Source organism: Macaca thibetana, chromosome 16, assembly GCF_024542745.1.
Source record: "Macaca thibetana thibetana isolate TM-01 chromosome 16, ASM2454274v1, whole genome shotgun sequence".
Lineage (NCBI taxonomy): Eukaryota > Metazoa > Chordata > Mammalia > Primates > Cercopithecidae > Macaca > Macaca thibetana.
In genome coordinates, this window is record NC_065593.1 from 23,195,973 (window position 1) to 23,217,703 (window position 21,731).

The 21,731-nt window shown below is 52.8% G+C and overlaps 3 protein-coding genes across 3 annotated transcripts in view; 1 reads left to right on the plus strand and 2 right to left on the minus strand.

Annotated features, from left to right (window-relative positions):
* Positions 1-21,731, minus strand: part of IFT20 (intraflagellar transport 20) — a 245,198-nt gene that overhangs the window by 174,558 nt on the left and 48,909 nt on the right. The window lies entirely within an intron of this gene.
* Positions 1-21,731, minus strand: part of POLDIP2 (DNA polymerase delta interacting protein 2) — a 222,000-nt gene that overhangs the window by 154,808 nt on the left and 45,461 nt on the right. The window lies entirely within an intron of this gene.
* FOXN1 (forkhead box N1) overlaps positions 7,333-21,731 on the plus strand; it is a 31,775-nt gene continuing 17,376 nt past the window's right edge. Inside the window, exon 1 of the mRNA XM_050763193.1 lies at positions 7,333-7,517. The gene's annotated coding sequence lies outside the window, so the exon portion shown is untranslated. The remainder of the gene's footprint in view (positions 7,518-21,731) is intronic.

Below are 21,731 nucleotides of genomic sequence, written 5' to 3' on the forward strand. Positions count from 1 at the left end.
CAGGCTGGCATTCCTCACTCATGAAGCACAGCCATAAATCACAGCTCCCACTCAGACCCACAGGAGGACCCCCTCCCACCCACCAAAGCCCCAGGCGACAGTCCCCTGCATTGGAAACAGGTCGGCCCCAGAATGGTGGGGCTCCCCCAGTGGCCTACCCACAATGTGGTGGCACCCTAAGGAGCAGCCCAGCTCCATCTGCAAGTTACTTCCTTCTGGACCCTGGCTGGGGAAAAAGAGAGCATGCTTCTCAGGGTGCACATGCCCTGCCCACTGTTCTCGGCACACTTCCCCTTCACTCCGGCTCAGAGAGGGACAGGTGTGGACTGAAATCACACAGCAGTCCCAGAAAGTGAGCACCGGGCTGGCCCTGCATTCTCCGGGAAGGAGATGGACACCAGCCAGCCTGAGGGTCGAGAGTTCGACCGTGGTGGATGCCCTGGCAGGGCTCTGCGGCCAAGCCTCCCCTAGGTGCTCAGACAACACCCTCTTTAGCAGGCAGGAGGGTGGACAGGCAGCAGGTGGCACCTGTCGGCCTAATCACCATCATTAACTGGGCAATAAAGCGGCATGGCCTGGGCCAGTCTTTGAAGGAAGGGCCTGCCAGCTGGGTCAGGTTTGCACAGGCAGCCCAGCAGCTCGGCTCCTCCACACACACTCCAGGCTGCAGCAGGTAGATGGGCCCTGCTGGGACTAGGTCTGCGGCCTCCTGCACAGGCACCCACACCCCTTCACTGATGGCTTCCAGGAAGTTAGCAGTGAACTTTGGGTGTCTCCTACCAGCCGGACTTGTGTGGTACTGGGACTCAACAACTTCTGCGGTAGTGAGCGTCCCATTGCTAAGATCGACGAGGCTGGAAGCAACGTGAGGACAATCTGCCTGTTTGGAGCTGTGTCCCCAGTTCCTACACAGAGCCTGGCACAGCGAACAGTGCATTAAGGAGGAATGTCTGGGAAGCATACAGGAGCTTCTTGCTCCCAGAGGGAAGCTGGACACGCTCCCCTCCAAGCCTCTTTCTGGATTGCCATATGTGGAGTGCTGCGTGACTTTGAGAAACGTCTTGACCTGTCTTGGCCAATGTCACCTAAAGCTCAGCAGAGAGGCCCAGATTTCTGAGCCGAGTGTTCCCCTATCCCTGTCCCCTGAGGTCCTGGGAGTGTCCCTGTTTCCCTACTCCTTCCTCCTGCCAGCCAGCACCAGCTCTCTACGGCAACCAGAGGACCCAGGGATAGGCGGAGCTTGTTAGGGAGCTTGTGGAGGCAGGGGCAGGGCTGTCCACACCACTCTCTGAGTTCGCCTGGACCGGGGCCCCAGCCAAAGTGCAGCTCTAGGGGTTAAGGTCCTTGGCCCCAGACTAGGCCCCTTGGGGGCGCAGGCCATGACTTCCTGTCTCCTCACAGGCTTGGAGGGGAGGCTGCTTTTTCTGAAGGAGGGAGGGAAGGGTGGAGGAAGCTAGGGAGTGCTGGGTCAGCGGTCGGGTAGAACTGGGTGGGTGAAGTTCTGGTGGGGTACCAGCCTAGAGAGCGTGCCCCTACAGCCTCCACCCCAGTTTGGCAAGGGAAGGGGAAGGGGGTGTGCAGAGGAGGAGGCGAAGAGGGGAACAGAGCAGCCTGGTTGGAAAGAGTGTGACGGAGACTCAGAAGAGTGCTCTGAAGGGTGGAAAGACCCACAGATGTGTGTACACGGAGTCACAGATCCTTGGGTGCCCACAGAACCCATAGACACATGCACAGACATGGATACCTGTGTACACACAGTTACACACATTCACACACAAACACTCATGCGCACAACATTACAGGCTCTCACAGCCTGAAAGACACACAGGACCACTCCCAGAAAGACACACAGACATACACAGCCACAGCCACTTGTACACACACAGTCGCTCAGACGCCTCTGCACCCCACGTCAGACCTGAGTGTTCTCACTGCATGTGGATGCCCACACTTAGACACAGATTCTGGTACGGACATACCCAGTAGCGCGTTACAGCTCCACAGACTTCATGCGCACCCATGGTGACACGTGAGAGTGAGAACACAAACGTAAATATGTACACACTCATGCCGAGGTACACACTTACTGACACAGACACTGACACCAGTGAAAACACACACACCCCAGCATTGCTTCTCCCACCTCCACAGCAGGAGGGATTAAGACAAGAGGTGAGAGGCCCTCCCCACCCAGCAGGACTGTGTTCCTCCACCCCGGCCCCCCCGCAAGCTCTCAGATTGGAAACTCCCTGGATTTCCCAGGGGGTCAGCCAACCAGAACAGGCTCAGACCTCAGCCCAGCTGCCCCGCCACATGCCCTTCACAGCTCTGGGTGCTTCTCCATCAGCCACAGCCAATGAGCTGCCTGCTCTTCCCCAGGAAGCTCACCCTAATTAACCCCAGATCTCCCCACCCCTTCTTTGACGTGGGGTCTCTGGGCCTCAGGGCCTCATGGCAGCTTTGCCCTGTTCCTCTGTGGATGTTCTTCAGGGTCTTGCACACCAGTGGAGTGAGACTTGGAAAGCAGCAGGCTCAAATCTTGGGAACTGACTTTGGAAAAGCAAGTCCAACCTGCATGAGCAGAAGCGGACAGAAGATGGCCAATCCAGATGCAGGATTCAGGGAGGGGTCCCCCTCCTCCATCATACTGGGGCTCCCAAGGGTGGGCACATGCTGTTCCTTCTTCCTAGCATCCCTAGGGTCTTTCCCCAGACTGAAGCATAGCAGACATTGGCCCCAGGGATTTCCATCCCTAGCCAGGGCTGTTTTCTGGCTCAAAGCAGCCCAGCCTTGGGCACAGCTCAGCAGCATACAGTGAACTGCTTCTAACCTCCAGTCATCAGACGGACAGAGCTTCCTCTGGCCCCAGCCTGTCTAAGCACCTAGCTGCAGCTCCTCCAGGCCAGAGCCCAGCTCAGCTCCACCCGAAGACCTGAAATGAGGGTGCTGGAGTGTGGGACCAAAACTCCAGACACAAGTCCTTTCCCAATACTGCAGTAGCTGGAGTTGAGGCTTAGACACCAGGACAGACTTTCTGGGCCTAGGAGAGAATTCTGAAGGGCTGGCATGGTGAGAGAAGGACAGGATGGTCCTATATAGAGACAGAGGAGAAACACCTCACAAATCCCCTTTCAGTCCAAGGTCTGTGGCAATCCCAAGGTTCCTGTTTCAACTCCCAGACTGCATGCAATGAGGAAGTCATGCTTCCCAAAGGAAAGAGGGAGCCAGAGCCAGAGCCCGCACCCATTCCTGGGGCAGAGGTGGATCCTGACTTGGAAGAGAAAGAAGTTCATCTCATCTGCCAGAAGCAGCCTCACTGTGGGAGGCGACAACTCCAGTCTCTCCTGGGCATCCCATCAGGGCCTCCCTGAGACCCTTGGCCCCTGAATTAATTTGCATTTTCTTGATTTTTAATGAAGTTGAAAATCTTTTCACTTGTTTCTTGGCCATTTATATTTTACCTGTGAATTGCTTGTGTCATTTGCTGATTTTTCTGTGAAATCATCTTATTATTTATTTAGAGGAGCTCCTTATATATTGTGAATATTAACCCTTTATCTGTTACATATGTTTCAACACTTTCTTCCAGGCTATGTTATGTCTTTTAACTTTGTTCACGTTATATTTTGCTCTAAAGAAATTTACAATTTTTATTTAGTCAAATCTGTCAATATATTCATTTATGGCTTCTGCATTTGATGTCATGTTTAAAAATGCCTTCTTCTACTCCATAATCATAAAAATGTTTCCTACATTTTTTCTATTTGTTTGTATGATTTTCATTTTTACATTAGATTGTTAATGCATCTGGATTTTTAAATGTATAGTATGAAGTAGGATTTAACTTTATTTCTTTCCAATGGAAAGTTCATTGTCCAAACTCCATTTATTAAATTTTTTACTTGCTACTTTAAAATACTTTGCAGTCCAGATATCCTGGCTCAAGCCTATAATACTAGTGCTTTGGGAGTTTGAGACCAGCCTGGGCAACAGAGCAACACCCCATCTCTACAAAAAAAATTTTTTTGTTTAACTAGCTGAGCATGGTATAGCTGTAGTCCCAGCTACTGGGGAGGCTGAAGTGAGAGGATCGCTTGAGTCCAGGACGTGGAGGCTGCAGCGAGCTATGATCATGCCACTACACTCCAACCTGGGCAACAGAGACAGATCCTATCTCAGAAAAATAAAGTAAAATACCCTACTATTATATACCTATTTTAAAATACCTTGTTATCATATGCCCATTTCTCACAAATATCCAAGTTTATTCTGGACTCTATTATCTTCCATTAATTTATTTATTTCTGTATCAAAGTTGCAGTTTTAATTGTGGAAGCCTTATTGAACATTTTGAAAACTGACAGGGCAAGTTACCCCTGTTAGTCTTCTTTCTCAAAAAGCTCCAAGCTATTCTCATAGATTTACCTTTCCCCCAAACTACAGAATCAACTCATCATATTTGGGGGACAAAAAATCCCTTAGACTTTTGATTTGAATTGCATTCAGCTTGTCTTTAGAGGAGAATTGACATCCTTACAATTTAGTCTTCTTGTTGTTGCTGTTTTAGAGACAGGGTCTCAGCATGTAGCCCAGGCTGGTGTCAAAACTCCTGGGATCAGGCGATCCTCCCACCTCCTGAAGTGCTGGGATTACAGGCATTAGCCACCATGCCCAGCCTTTTTTCTTTCTGTTTTTCTTTTTTTTTTTTTTTTTTTTTTTAGCCTTCTAGTTCAGGAACATGATATGCTTTATATTTATTCAGGTCTTATTTTATGTTTGTCAGTAAAAATTTATTGTTTTCTTCATGTAGATTTCTTGTATTTCTTGTTAAGTTTGTTCCTGGATATTTTGTATTGTTACTTTTGTGAGCTAAATCTTTTTGTCTCCTTTTTTTTTCTTTTTGAGACAGGGTCTCACTCTGTCCCCCAAGCTAGAATGCAGTGGCTCACTGAAACCTCTCGGCTCACTGCAACCTCTGAATCACTGACTCAAACAATCCTCCCACCTCAGCCTTCCAAGTAGCTGGGACTACAGTCGCGTGCCACCCCACCCAGTTAATTTCTGTATTATTCGTAGAGACGGTGTTGCTATGTCGCCCAGGCTGGTCTCGAACTCCTGAGCTTAAGAGATCCACCCGCCTCAGCCTCCCAGAGTGCTGAGATTACACGTGTGAACCACCACACCCAGCTATCTCCTATTTTAATTGGTTGTTTTAGTTGTATAGAAATGGTTTTGATTTTTATACACTGGTATATTCTGCTATCTTACTACATTCTCTCATTTGTTGTAATAGTCTTTTAATTGATTCTCTTCGATTTCCTAAATAAACATAACATTTGTAATTCTTGAAGGTTTTGCATCCTTCCTCCTTATATTAATGCCTTATTTCTTTTTCTTATTGTACTGGTTGGGGCTTTCGGAATAATGTTCATTGATAGCAACCATGGCAGCCTTCAACTTACAACTTTTATGGTTTTCTGTGCCCAGAGTATCCATACAGAAATACCTGTGAGTCTAGAAATAACAATTAGCTCTGTGTATATCAGATAGAAGCAATTAGCAAACACCCAGGTCTTGATAGCTGCCCTTTCACTGTGAAACTCCATTGACTATTAGGGTTAAGGGAGCAGAGCTTTGAATGCTACTGTGAGTCCCAGAGAAAGGGGGATTGAGTCAGAGTGCCTGTCCTAACCCCAGAACACAATTCTTATACCCGAGTGGGCATGCCAGCACGTCCTCATTTCTTTCCCAGCACCACTGGCCTTGGTGAAGAGAAAGGGGCCACTTGGGGTTATGCTGAGAACTTTAGACATACAAACTTATTAAATCCTCACAACCACCCTGTGGGTGAGTATCACTCCCTTGTTAACAAATGAGGAAACTGAGGCTCAGAGTGGGGAGTATGGAAGATCACACAGCTAACCATCACTTACAAATGGGTTCCTTGCTGTCTGCCTCTGCACCCTCTTTTCTGAAATGGATATTTAGTATGGGACATTTTCTGCCTCGACTAAGAATTCTCTAAATGTTTTAGTATGCTCCACACTTGTACCAGATGACCACCACTCTCCCCCGGTCAGGGTTGATATTACCTCTCTCCTTGGAATGAGATAGTCACTGGGGAAGAGCTGACTTGTCCATACCCTCAGGCCAGAAGCCAAATCCCAGACTTTGCTGGGCAGCAGTGCTGGTACAAGGTCCCTAGAGCCTTTAGCTCTAAGAGACACAAGTGGGCTTAGAGGCCAGTGCAAGGGTCAGGGAGACGGAGGAAGGAAAGAATGACCAAGGACAAGAGACAAGGGGGTGGAGGGCAAAGAAGATGGAAAAGAAGCAGAGAGAAGGAGGTGAGGACAGGGTCTGGGGGAGCAGCAGAGAGAGCTGTCAGGGAGCAGGGACAGGCTCCAGGACTGAGTCCAGCTGGGACCAGGGAGGCTTCACCCTCAACATGGACTCTAAGGGGCCAGAGACCAGGGCAACAGCCACTCAGGTTTCTGTTTCTATCCTCCAAACCGTGAAGAGTGGCCATGGGATGAAGACACAGAACCAGGGAGTCCCCATCTCCACCCCCACAGACACCCACATGCTCACACAGGGCTAGACTGCTAACCCACAGCAGAGACGTGTGCACAGACATAAGCGTGTCAACACACGGACGACACACAGGCCTGGGTCCAGGGACACAGGGACAGAGACACAGGGGAAGACATGCAGACACACGCCCACCCAGGAGACAGATGTACAGACCCAGGGGGAGATGCCGACAGACTTGCATGTATCTCCCCCTGAAGAAGAGGGAGATGGGAGTCACCGGCACATGCTCAAATGGGTGCACACGCCCCCACCCACAAGGAGACACCCTCGAGGTGCTGCAGGAGCTGTGGGGAGACAGACAGATGGCTGGCAGTTCCCAGCAAATCTGTGCTAATGCTTGGCCCTTGAAGGACCCAACCTGTCCATGCTGTGCCTCAGAGAACCCTGGGGGCCACCCAGCGCTGTTCCCCAAAACCTCATGAGTGGGCTCCATGAGCATACATGTGGCGACCAGGCTCTCCTGACACACGCGCATGCCCCGACAGGCCTATGCCTCACCTGTGGGGGGGGTGGGGCAACATCCCCCTTCTGGAGTGCAGGCGGGGGCCACGGGACAACCCCCACCTCCACAAGCCACAGGCTGTGCCTGCTGGCAGGGACAGGGGAGGGGGCCCGGGCCAGCTCAGGAGGAGGGAGGGGTTGGGGGGACCGGGGCGCGGCTGGGGCGGGCACGGGAGCCGGTACCTGTCAAACAAGAGCCAAGGAGCAAACTAGCTTCTTAGTCACCTTTCTCTTCTCCCCGTTTTGGCAGCAGCCCCTCCGGGCAAGGGGAAGCTGATATCATAATTATTGGCTCACCTGGCAGCTGCCTCCCCTCACCTGATGTCAGCACAGACCCAGGACGGCCGAGCTGACGGACTGACAGACGGACAGAGCTCCTGGCCCCCCAGACCTGGGCCCCCACGCCGACCTGCTTCACTGAGCAGGTAAGAGGAGCCCCGGCCCAAGTCAGCCGTGGAGGCCAGCAGGGCCGGGCTGGGGCATGGGGAGGGGGTTTGCCTTTTTAACGGGGCTCAGGAGTGACTGGGAGCACCTGGGTGCTCCCCACATTCTCACTGCAGCTCAAGGGAGTCTCAGAATTCGGGTGAGTGCCTGGAGGCCAAGGGGCACCCCTTCCCGACGCCCCCCTCCAGTTCCTTTTCTAGGTTGTCCAACTTTAACCCCTCTTGCTGTGGTGTAGGTCTCATTCTGGTGTGTGCTGGATTTTGTGTGTGTCTCTGTGGGTTGGAGAGGTGCTCACTCACCCTGTGCTGAGGGGGTAATAAGGATTCAGAAGTGCTAGTTCTGGAAAACTAGAGCTGAAAGGCAGGGGCCATGTTCTCCGTCTAGTGGTTTTCCAAGTGAAGAAGGGAGAGCCCAGCTCTGGGAGCTGGGGGCACCAAGGTTTGTGCAGATCAAGGAATTGCTCAACATCTCCACGCAGCCTGGGCTGGGGTCTAGATGCCTGGGCCCATGCAGAGACCTGGGTTGCAGAAAGGAAGGAGATGGTGCACCTTGTGGCGAAGCAGACAGGTGGCAAACAGGTGTTGTGGCTAGGAGTTGATGCTGGTCGCCTTCTATCCCCAACTCCATTTCTCTCCCGCAAGACCCCTAAGGCAGAGTCCTGGTGAGCAGAACTGGGCCAGGCAGGGAGCCCTTAGGCCTTTGGGGACTAGAGTTGGGGGTGTGAAGAGTGAAGGCCCTTAGGGAAATGGCCGAAGCAGCAGGAAGCGCCTGCCAGCTCCCCCGACTCCTCCCCACCCACTACCTGCTCAGATAAGGTTCTGGCATTCCCCGTGGAGTCCCCCAGGCCCTCCCTAAATATCCAAAGAAGCCTGTTGGATGAAGAGTAGACTCTAACAAGTGGGTGTGTTTGCCTCTTCTCTTGGCACCTACAGGCATGGGGGATATGTTTAGATGTGCTTTGTGGCAATGCACAACTGGTCAGCGGGAAGGGACCCGGGTGGAGGTGCTCCTCTTGGGAAGTCACCCTATCCATCCCCTGCCCCTATGCCACTCATTGCCCACCTCGGGCAGGGCTGCCCCTCCTAGTTTTCCTAATCCCTGAAGGAGAAAATCTGGCCAGTTTCCTCACAGCCATGAAGTCCCTCCTGGAGCCTCTCTGAAATCTTTACCGCTGCAGGGTCCAGCTCTGCTTGCCCCGTAACCTTCTTCCTCCCGCACCAGGGAACCCAGTTCCTCGGATCCCAGGGCAGCATCGCACTGCAGTCCTATCCCCATCGGGCTTGGCTCAGACCCTTTTACCATCTTGCTCATTCCCTGACCACAAGACACAGGCAGTAGAAGGGCACCTCCGGTGGATGGGGGAAGGGGCAGCACCTCCTATCCTGGTCCCTTTCTCTTGTGGCTCTGTGAGGGGTCCAGGGTTAGCCAGGCAGGGACAGAGCCAGGCTGAGTCCTGAAGAGGGGCAGAGGGGGTGAGGGCTGCCCCAGGTTGGGGATCCTCAGAGGCAAAAGAGCTACAGGGAGAGGCACATGTCTTCCCGGCTCCCCGCCCAGCCCCGCCCGCGCTGCCTTTGCGAGCTCAGCTCCCGGCTCCAGGGCCTGCCGAGGCACGCTGCCCCCCCAGGCCCGGCGCCTCACTCCCTCCCAGAGCCAGGAACCTGTTCTCCCGGGAATGCCAGGGAGTTCTCAGAGGACTTTATTTCCCAGGGGCTCAGGGAGCCCCAGAATCCTCTGGACCAGTGGGTCCTGGGAAGCTAGAGAAAAATTAGGGGGCTTAGGACCCCTCCCTGCTCCCCAGCTTTGTCTCATCCACGCACTGACACCACATTGCCTCCAACCAACAGCCGTCTTCGTGAAAAGGCTTCATCACTAGAAGCCTTAGGAAAGTTAAAGACAAGGGGGAAAGCCCACTGGTGACACGAGCCTTCTGTCATGTGCCCTCCGCTGCCTCAGGGAAAGCCTTCCTTTCCCCCATCCCCCAGAGAGTCCCATCTGGCCTCTAAGAAAGCAACATATCACCTCTTTCCTTGGACTCTTCATCTTCTCTAGCCAGGAAGTCCTTCCTGATGTCTAACCTCCCCCTTTCAGGCTTGAGTTGACACCTGGGTTTCATGGACCAGCAGAACCCCCATTGCCTGCACAGGGCCCAGGCACATAGGCAGAGACTGTTCTAAGTCACATTGAAATGCCCTGCTTGCTTGGGCACTGGCAGGGAGAGAAAGGCCCCACTCTCGCTGCCCCTCTTATTCTCTCCGACTCCACATTCTAATGAAGTTGAGGTCCACTTCTGCCTGCCTCCCCATCCGCCCATAACAGAGGGATGGAGGGGACCGAGGTCCTGCAGGTATGCCCTCCCCTCTGTCCTTCCAAATCACAGCCTGCCATCCCCGCTGTGGCTGGAAGAGGGGAGCTCAGGAAGCCAGGATTGATAGACTTCAGAGAAAGTTCTCAGCATTTTAGGTTGAGTTTAACTGGACTATGTGACCACAGAAGGTGGTTTCCTGAGTGGAGAGGCAACCATTGATCTGGGATGGGTGGGGTTGGGCTGGCAACATGCCCAGGAGCTGGGGAAGGATGAGATGGCCTCCAGGAGCTGTGGAAAGACAAGATGACCTCTGGGAGAGGGCCTCCCAAAAGCACCAACCGCATGGTTCCAGAATACATTGGGTCTTTCCAGCTTATTCATCTCCATCCCCTGCCCTCCCTGCCTCTCTGTGCCCAACTCCAACCTCAGCCCTGACCTTTCCACCTGTCTCTGTCTCTTTCCCCATCACAACCTACCTCCGTTCCCATCTTCAATCCCAGCCTAGTCCCCTTCCTACTAATCCTCATCCCCAAACTTGCCTCCATCACCACCAGCCCATCCTGCTCCTTCCTCCTTACCTCACCTCGTCACTCCCACCTCCAACCACACTCCTATCCCCATCTCCCCCTCCTACTCCATTCCTCAAGATGTATCTCCCCCTATGTCACAGGTTCCCTTGGAGTCCAACACCTCTCACCAGCATCCCCACCAGGTTCTGGGGTGTCCTCCAGGTTCTCTGAATGTTGAGGAAAAGCCCAGAGCCATGCCAATGGACAAAACGGGCAGGATGAGATCATCCCTGGAGCAACCCTTAGCTCCCTCATCCTATCTGGGCCGTAAAGGCTGGATGCTCGCCAAACAGTAAAAATGAGTTCAGATGCAACAAGACAAGTGGAGACCTAGTGTCCAGACAGACCTCCACACTGCGGGCATGTGGCAGTGAAGGGAGGATGGAGAGACACTATCAGAGAGCCCCGAAATGGGGCCGGGGCAGCCTTTCTCAGGGGGCCGGGAGTGTAACTGATCCTATTAGGCATGGAGGGCCAAGGAAGGGGGGGCATGGAAGCAGGAGCAGGGATTTTTAGGGTTGATTAGTAGTGCGCATCCCCGGGCCTCTACCCTACCCGTGGCCCTTGCTTAGTCAGCTCAGATTAATGGGGCCAGGGAGAGAATTCGCTGAATCGTGATCTCTTGAGGAACTTGACTGAAGAGCCAGCCTGTGAGTCATGGGGAAAAGGGAACCTGTGCTCTCAAAGCTACTCTAGAAGCTTCCAGGGGAAGGCACCCCTCAAGACCCTCCCATCCCCTTCCAGGATGCAACAGAGAGCCCACTACAAGGTCTGAGCCTCGCCCTCCACCCCATGCTCACAGGAGGATGCATGGTCAGTCAGTTCCAAATCCTGCCCTCATACACTCTCTGGGGCCCTCAGGGCTCCCCTCACTGCCTCTGACAAACTACAGCACAGACACACACACACACAGACACACACACAGACACAGAGACACACACGGAGACACACACACACAGAGACACACCCAGACACACACACAGAGATACACACATGCACACACACATACATATATACATACAGAGAGACACACACATAGACACACAAGCACGCACACACGCAGAGAGAATGAGAATGGGGTGCATCCCTGGAACCAGATTGCCTGGAGACAGTTGGAGGCCCCACCTACACTTGTAAATTCCACAGCCATGTCCCAGACTGCACCAGCCCATCAGTCTCGGAAGGCATAGGATGTACATGAGGAAGGACACACACACACACACACATACACACCCATACACCGCTGTGATCAGAAAACCCAATTATCAGACTCTGCACTTAGCACCCCTCCTCCACACAGGCCCGGAGCGACCACAGCAGTCCTCACTGTCAGGGGGGGCAGTGTCCCCGGCTTCCTCTGGAGAGGGTTCCTGGAGCCTACACTGGGCACCAAGAGCATGTAGCTTTATAGAGGTGGCTCTGCTCATCTGTGCCTTCCCATGAGCATGTCCAATCTGCCTGAAGTGGGAAGGGTTTTGGAGAAAAAATTATTTGGGGTGGCAATGCCAAACCCAGGATGCTCTGAGGGTGGTCAAGGAAGAAAGATGGCAGCTGGAGCCAAGGAGCTGGATGGGCTTAGGAAAACACCCCCAGAGCCTGCCCCTTCTTCAGGGACATGATTAGGTGCTCAGAGCTGCTTCCCATAGCCCCGGAGCCTGGAGGAAGGAGCAGTGCACAGACGCCTGCATAGCAGGGAGCAATCTCTCCCACTGGTGGGACCTCAGTTTTCCCATATGTCAAATAAAGAGGGGCTTGGGTGGGAGGGCCTCCCAGTGCACTTCTCACTCCGAGGCTTATTAAGTTCAAGGAGATAACCACCTGCCTGTCCCCTATGCCAGATGGCGTTGAGGGAGGAGGTGCACCAGTTTGTATTTGTCTTTTACTAAATCTGTATTATTAGTAGTGGTGGCAGAATTAATATCCCTAATAATAGATTGGTATTAATGAGCAGTTCTGATAATGATATGTACAGAGTGTGAGAGGCCCCTGGCCCAACACACAGTGGGATCCTGGGCCATTTCTTTGCCCCTACTCAGGTGGACAGGCAAAGAGGGAGCGGACCAGCAAGACAAGGGCCCTCTTGACCATCCCCCTGGGGCACACCCCTAGGAAGGGCGGATGGTTAAAGGTAAAAAGATCTCACTCAGCCCCATCCCACTCCTGAAATCGTACAGGCCTAGGACCCCAGGGGAGGAGGCAGGGGCACCAGACAAGCTGGTGCTGGTTTAACTTCTGAGGATTTTGACATTCTGGTTCTCACTCAGTCCCCAGGACAGCCAGGTGAAGTATGTAAGGCAAAGATGAGGACCCCGTTTTATAAAAGAGGGAACGAAGTTTATTCCCATGACTAGCCCACACTGAGAGCAGAGCTGGGAGGGGACCCTTCTGCAGTCCTTGGTCAGGAGGCCTCACTGTGAGGGAAAAGGGGGATTCTGCAGGGAAGCCGGGATCTGGGTTCAGTGAAGGTTTCCAGAGATGATAACGCCAGGTTACGGGGGAGGTGAGACCAAGCTCCAACATGTCTGTTGGTCTCAGAGATCAAATCCTTTGCTGCCAATCACTGCCACAGCCCATCAACTCCAAAGCCAATTACCTATGTAGCCCACAGGAGGCTGGGGGTGGGACCATCAGGCTCAGTCCTGGGTGACTTCATTACAGAGGTGGAACTTCCGGGCCACAAAGACCCAGAGCTAATGAGTGCTTAGAGATCAACCACTTCATCCCATCCCTCAGCCCATTTCTCCATCCCCTTCAGCCAGTGTAGCTGGAGGAAGCTTGTTGTAGGAGGGATGAAGGCCAGGCTTCATAATCTGTGCAAAAGCCTCCTGGTCCTTTACTCATGCCCCACCTCATCAGCCATTCTTTGGCCCCTATCACAGCTGGGCAGACTGAGGATTTCAGGGAACCTTCTTCTCTAGAAACCAATGTCTAAGGCCTCAGATCACTTCTTTCTGCACACTGCCCCCTGGAAGGATCAAGCAGGCAGCAAGTTCCTCCTTCTCAAAAGCCCAGCTTTCCGGTCAAGCCCTCAGTGGTTCTAGGTCACCCTGTCCATCTCCAAGTCACAGATCAGGCCAGTTCTCACCATCAGACTCAGCCATGGCTTCAAAACTCCCTGGGAATAGGTGAGCACCATGGCATGCACTTTTGGTCTCATATACTCCAGAGGCTGAGGCGAGACCCCAGGAGTTTGAGACCAGCCTGGGCAATGAAGCAAGACCCCATCTCTAGAACCTGGGGAAGGTGGAGGTGGGAGAACCTTCTCCTTAAACTGCCTGTCTAAGGATTTTATGTACTCAGAACTGGGAATTGCCCTCCCCCACTAACCTTGGCAGGGCAAGCTTGCTGACTTTGCTTCTGGGAGCAAGTTGTTGGGGTAGGCTTACAGCCTCAGAGCCTGGACTCCAGAGTAGGCAGAGAGGCAAGAGGGTGGAAGAGGCAGACCATAAATGACACCCAAGAGTAAGAGCAAAAGATCCCTGGGGGCTGAGGATGCTTAGATGGGAGGTCTCTGGCAAGGAGCATCTAAGGAGTAGGAAGAACCCAATAGGGCTGATCTCTCAGACTAGCAGAGGAGAGAAGCGGTCCTAGTAGGTATGTCTCAGAAAGGAATGAATGGGAGCTTTGGGAGGTAGCATTTCTTGTTTCCTTGAAACCAAACATTCCTTTCTTTCCATCTACAAAATAAGCATCCCCAGCTTGGCCAACATGGCAAAATCCCATTTTTAGTCTCTACTAAAAATACAAAAGTTAACCAGGCTTGGTGGTGCCTATCTGTAATCCCAGCTACTTGGGAGGCTGAGGCAGGAGAATCACTTGAACCCAGGAGGTGGAGGTTGCAGTGAGCCAAGATCGTGCCACTGCACTCCAGCCTGGGTAACAGAGTGAGACTTCGTCTCAAAAAAAACAAAAAACACAAAAAAACAGAATAAACATTCACAGGTAGGTCAAGGACCTCCATCCATCTATCCCTCTAAATATTCATCCTTTACACTACAGATACTCACAGAAATAAAAATACTTAAAATAAAAAATAAAGCATTCATCCATCTGTCTGTTGATTTGTCCGTCTAGCTTTCCATCCATCATTGTCCATCCATCAATCTTTCCATCTGATGATCTGTCCATTCATCCAACTGTTCATCTGTACATACATAAATACATCTATCCATCCACCCATCCATCCAGAGAGGTCAGGCTCCTGTTGGCCTCCCCAGGGCTGCTAGGAAGGGCCTGTGGTCCTGTGGCATTTATGGGGCATGTGACCTGCCTGCCTGGCCTGGGGAGACAGCCCCGCCTCAGCCCTCAGGCAGGGGGCCGGTCCAGGAATGTGGGAGTATTTATACCTCGATGGAGGCTCCTGGGGAGCTGCAGGCTGGATGACTCCCCGAAGCGGTGATGGTGGCCATGACCCAGAGCCCACTGTGAGTCCTTGGATTTGGCTTCTTTGGGGCCACGGCTGGGTGGCAGAGGCTAGAAAGGGGCTGGAGAGACAGGAAGCTGCCCCCAGAGGCAGCCAGGGATGGCGAAAAGGAAGGGGTGCTGGGCAAAGGAGAGTGGGAGACTGGACGCTGTTGGAGTCAGGCATCTGAAGCAAAGCTGGGACCCTCCCTGGAGAAGGGATGAGTCTATTGCCCTTAAACAGGCTCTGGTGGGTGGCTTGGTGAATGGCAGGAAGGACAGGACAAGAGGACTAAGATTACAATAAGTAAGGGTTAGAGATCGGTCCAGGGCTCAAGTGCTTTTCCAGGATGGGCGTACTAGGCAATGCTCTGGGACCAGCCTGCTTCCAGAGGCACACGGGAATGCTGAAGGGGCTTTAGGAGAGGCCTGATTTGGGGACTGGAATGACTCAGCTGCAGGTGTCAGTGGCTCACATGGAGGAAAGCATCACCTGGGGGACATGGTAGCTTTTCATCCTTTGTTCTCCCCACTCCCCTCCCTACCCATTCTGTCCCTACCTGCTCTGCACTTGAGTCAGATCTCAAGGCAGGGGCACACAACCCATTTTCCGAAACTGATGCTGGGTTAAGAGCCAGAGAGGCCAGAATTTTGCCCTCAGAACTTCCAACATTGATGGGGAGAAAGGAGTTAGAAACCCCCTCTTTCTTGGCATTCCCAGACCCCGAGTTTCCTGGGGTGCCCAAGCCTCAGGCACAGCCCTCAGGCCCTTCCCTGCCACCCCCGTAATTGCTGAGCTGCTCCAGGGGACCCCTCCCAGCAGCCTGTCGGGTGGAGCCCCGGGTGGGGCTACAGGCCAGCACCCGGCCGGGCCCCACCCCTCGTAAAGCATGCTGCCGCAGCCAGTAACAGAAACCATTAAGGTGGAACCGAGCTGTCTCCACCTCTCTCATAAAGAGTGGGTAGGAGGCAGCCAGATGAGAGGCAGCAGGGAGCGTGAAGAGAGCCTGGGGAGGACCCTTGGTGCCCCAGGCCTACCTGTCCCTGTGATTCAGCTGCCCACAGGGGAGGCAGGGACAGACCCTCCCAAGGAAACCTCCAATGTCGCCCCTACCCACCTTTCAGGCATGAGTAGGGAGGCTGAGGCGTTTCCAAGGTGGGGCCTTGGTAATGGTTCAGCATGCTGGCTTTGAAGCCTAGGTCGGAATCCTGGGGTGCATAATTTACTAGCTGAGTGAACTTGGGCAAGTCAGGTTAACCTCTCTGAGTCTCAGTTTCCTCATCTATAAAATGGGATGATAATACAGCTCCTCCCTCCTGGAGTGTAAAAACTCAGCCAGCTCTTCCTGATCTCCTTGAGGATGTCCTCAAGGGGGCCCCACATAAAGGCAGAAGAGGGGTGAGGTCCCAGCTGACAGCTCTGTGGGCCAGATACACCTTTACAGGGTACATATCTCCACAGGGTACACACCTCTATGAGGTACACACCTCCACAGAGTACAGAGCACATACTTCCACAGGGTACACACCTCCACAGAGTACACCTCTCCATAGGTGTACACATATCCACAGGGTACACCCCTCCACAGGTGTGCACATTTCCAAAAGTGTACACACTTCCACTTCCATAGGTGAGCATACCTCCACAGGTGAACACACTTCCACAGGGAACACCCTTCCATAGGTGAACATACTTCCACAAGTGTACACCCCTTCACAGAGGTACACCCCTCCATGCAGTACACACTTCTACAGGGTACACACTTCCACAGGTGAACATACCTCCACAGGTTCACACCTCCACAGGCTACACATCTTCACAGGTGTACACTCCTCAACAGGTATACACCTCTCCATAAGTATACACTTCCACAGGTGTACACACCTCCACAGGCTATACACTTCCACTGGTGAATATACCTCCACAGGTGTACACTCCTCAACAGGCACACAACCCTCCACAAGTATACACACTTCCACAGGTGTACGCCCCTCCACAGTGTGTGCACCTCCATAGGGTACATACCTCCACAGGTGAATACCCCTCCCCAGGTGTATACACCTCCACAGATATACATATCTTCACATGTGTACACACCTCCACACGGTACACACTTCCACAGGTGAACATATCTCTACAGTGGTCATACCTTCACAGGGTACACATTTCCATGGTTATATCCTCCTCAACAGATATACACCCCTCCACAAGTATACACATTTCCACAGGGGTACACACCTCCACGGGATCCATACTTCCACAGGGTACACACCTCCACAGGATCCACACCTCCACAGGGTACACACCTCCACAGGGTACACACCTCCAAAGGATACACACTTCTACAGGATCCATATCTCCACAGGGTACACACCTCCACAGGGTACACACTCCCACAAGGTACACACGTCCACAGGATCCATACCTCCACAGGATACACACCTCCACAGGTTCCATACCTCCACAGGGTACACACCTCCACAGAGTACACACCTCCACAGGGTACACACTCCTACAAGGTACACACCTCCACAGGATCCATACCTCCACAGGATACACACCTCCACAGGTTCCATACCTCCACAGGGTACACACCTCCACAGAGTATACACCTCCACAGGGTACACACCTCCACAGGGTACACGCCTCCACAGAGCACACACCTCCATAGGATCCACACCTCCACAGGGTACACACTCCCACAAGGTACATACCTCCACAGGATCCATACCTCCGCAGGATACACACCTCCACAGAGTACAAACCTCCACAGGGTATACACTTCCACCGGGTACACAGCTCCACAGGATCTATACCTCCATAGGGTACACACCTCCACAGGGTACATGTCTCCACAGAGTACACACCTCCACAGGATCCACACCTTTACAGGGTGCACACCTTCACAAGGTACATGCCTCCACAGGATCCATACCTCCACAGGTACACACCTCCACAGGGTACACACCTCCACAGGATCCATACCTCCACAGGGTACACACCTCCACAGGGTAGACACCTCCACAGGGTATAGGGTACACACCTCCACAGGATTCATACCTCCACAGGATACACACCTCCACAGGGTAGACACCTCCACAGAATATACACCTCCACAGGGTACACACCTCCACAGGATGCACACCTCCACAGGATACACACCTCCACAGGGTACACACCTCCAAAGGATACACACTTCTACAGGATCCATACTGCCACAGGGTACACACCTCCACAGGGTACACACCTCCACAGGGTACACACCTCCACAGGGTACACACCTCCAAAGGATACACACTTCTACAGGATCCATACCTCCACAGGTTACATACCTCCACAGCGTACAGGGTACACACCTCCACAAGGTACAGGGTACACACCTCCACAGAATACACACCTCCACGGGATCCATACCTCCACAGGGACACACCTCCACAGGGTAGACACATCCACAGGGTACACTCCTCCGCAGGATAGACACCTCTACAGGATCCATACCTTCACAGGGTACACACCTCCACAGGATACACACCTCCACAGGATCCATAACTCCACAGGGTACACACCTCCACAGAGTATACACCTCCACAGGGTACACACCTCCACACGGTACACCCCTCCACAGGATACACACCTCCACAGGATACACACCTCCACAGGATCGATACCTCCACAGGGTACACACCTCCACAGAGTACACATCTCCACAGGGTACACACCTCCACACGGTACACACCTCCACAGGATACATACTTCCACAGGATACACACTTCCACAGGATACACACCTCCACAGGATCCATACCTCCATAGGGTACACACCTCCACAGGGTACACACTTCCACAGGGTACACACCTCCACAGGGTACACACTTCCACAGGGTACACACCTCCACAGGGTACACACCTCCACAGGATTCATACATCCACAGGATACACACCTCCATAAGGTACACACCTCCACAGGATCGATACCTCCACAGGGTACACACCTCCACAGGATGCACACCTCCATAAGGTACACACCTCCACATGGTACACACCTCCACAGGATACACACTTCCACAGGATACACACCTCCACAGGATACACACCTCCACAGGATCCATACCTCCATAGGGTACACACCTCCACAGGGTACACACCTCCACAGGATACACACCTCCACAGGGTACACACCTCCACAGGATCCATACCTCCACAGGGTACACACCTCCGCAGGATATACACCTCCACAGGATCCATACCTCCACAGAGTACACACCTCCACAGAGTATACATCTCCACAGGATACACACTTCCACAGGATACACACCTCCACAGGATCCATACCTCCATAGGGTACACACCTCCACAGGGTACACATCTCCACAGGATATACACTTCCACAGGATCCATACCTCCGTAGGGTACACACCTCCACAGGGTACACATCTCCACAGGATACACACTTCCACAGGATCCATACCTCCATAGGGTACACACCTCCACAGAGTACACATCTCCACAGGATACACACTTCCACAGGATACACACTTCCACAGGATACACACCTCCACAGGGTACACACCTCCACAGGGTACACGCCTCCACAGGGTACACGCCTCCACAGGGTACATGCCTCCACAGGGTACACTCTTCCACCAGGTACACACCTCCACAGGATTAGCCTCAGCATCTTTAGATACTAGTGGTCCCAGGGGCTCATTTGACTTATAAAGGGACTGAAGTACAGAAAGGGGATGTGAGTTATCCAACGTCACACAGCCAGCAGTGTCCCCTGGCCCCTACGCCTAAACAGCCTCATCTGCCTGAGTCCTAAGGAGCCAAGAGAAGGCTCTCTGCTAGGTGGGGAGATGTTGATGGGTAGAGGGGGCGCAGGCCGGCTGTTTGTGAGAAGGGCACAGAGCAGGAATGCAGTAACGATGAGTGTGGATCCTTGATGATTATTGATCCTGTTGTCAGGCTTTCTAGGGAATTTCCCACTCGCCATCCCCTCTACTCATGTCAAAGGGCCGTTTCTTTCTTCTCTCTGATGCCAGGGCAGATCAAGTCCACCTCTTCCATTCCCACTCCCCAAGGATCATGGCAGGCAGAAGGTGGCCAGAAAGTCCAGATGCTGAAAGGTCTTTGGTCAAGGTTTTGCCAGGGGTGCACCCTGGAGAGGCAGTGTCTGGGGGTATGGTCGTGGCTCTCAAGACCTGAGAGTCAGATGTGGTTTTCCGTCAGCTGCGTAGCCCTGCGCAGGTCATTTCTTCTCTCTGGGTCTCAATTTTCTCCCCTAAAAAATGGGCTTAATGACCTTGCTCCCCTGCCAGTGGTGTGTTGGTAAATGCTAACCAGTCAGCTTTCAAAAGTAAATAAATCATAATGTTTAAAAAGGCTCTGATTTGTAGGATTTGCTAATTTCCATGGGCAAATACTCCCACTGTGGCTGATCTCCACCAATTTCACTGGACATGGAGTTGGGAAGAAATGGGCACAATTAACTTTCATGAGCTCCTACCAACTGGCTCTGCACACCACTGCCCCCTATCCTCCGGGGCAAAGGGAGGATAACATGAGACAAGAGATACAAAAGTGCAGAGAGGCTAGGCGCGGTAATCTCCGCACTTTGGGAGGCTGAGGCGGGAGGATCACTTGAGCCCAGGAGGTCGAGACTGCAGTGAGTGATGGTCATGCCACTGCACTCCAGCCTGGGCAACAGCAAGCCCTTGTATCAAAAAAAAAAAAAAGTGCAGAGGAAACTTTAGAGTGCACTGCAGATGTGGAGCTGCGACGAAGGGACGCCAGGGCAGTCTGCCAGTGAGAGCCTCGGCCAGGAAGCAGGTGGCTGTGGATTGTGGTTTGTGGGTACCCATATTAAGGGGCAGGTCATGAGAGTGATCTGGAGGAGCTCCTGGAATCTGAGAAAGCAGGAGAGTTGACTGGGCCTCCTGTGCTGGAATTTGCTGATACTTGCACACACATTCTATCCAGTTCCAGTGCTCCCTGAAACTGGAACAGGCAGGATAAAGATTAGACTTCTATGAAAGATCTCTTCTGAATGCAGATGTCAGCCCCAGGACACTGGGGCCAGCAGAGAGACCTCCCGAGAGATCCAAAACAACAGAGTCAACCCCCTTCCTCTCCATGTAAGTCCCCAGGAGTTTCTACAGACACTAGCTCTACCACATGGGAATGGCGGAAATGACCTCTGAGGCCAGAGAGTCAGGAAGAGGGAAGTTTAGCCTCTGCTCTGCCAATGGGAGAGGACAATGTCAAGGACCTGGAGGTAGGAGGCAGGAGAAGGCAGGAAAGGGGAGTTCCCTTCCTGATGCTCCCCCACACTCAGCCCATAACTCAGGCCTTAAATAAACTCTGTCCCACTGCTAATTATTAATAATAGCTATCATTTATTGAGCAAGTACTGTGTGCTAAGCTATTTACAAGCAATATTTTATTAATCCTCCAGAGAGGAATGTATTTATTAGTCCTATTTTACAGACGAGGAAACTGAGGCATGGGGAAGGAAGTTAAGCATCATGCCCAACCAAAGTCCCACGGTTCCTGTGATTCAAATCCAGCCCTGACTCCAGGTCATCCAGCTTCAGGGGCTCTGCCAGTTACTCCAGGGAAGGGTCAGGACCAAGGCAGCCTCATCCAGGTTCCTGCAGTGAGCCTTTCCTAGTGCTGCACAGGAGCCCCTCATAAACACCAGTCAGAGGCCTTCTGACCAGCGCCTGAGGACCCCCTCTCTCCTGGGCCGTGTGGCCTTAGGAAAGTCACTTTACCTGTTCCCTGGGCCTCACCTGTAGAATAGAGCTTTAGCTGCAACCAAGGGCCATCAAAACAGGAGTCCCCACTTACAAAACCTGCCCAGAGGAATCCCTGAAGACCAGTAGGAACCTCTGCATCCTTCATGCAAATTAAGGGGTGGG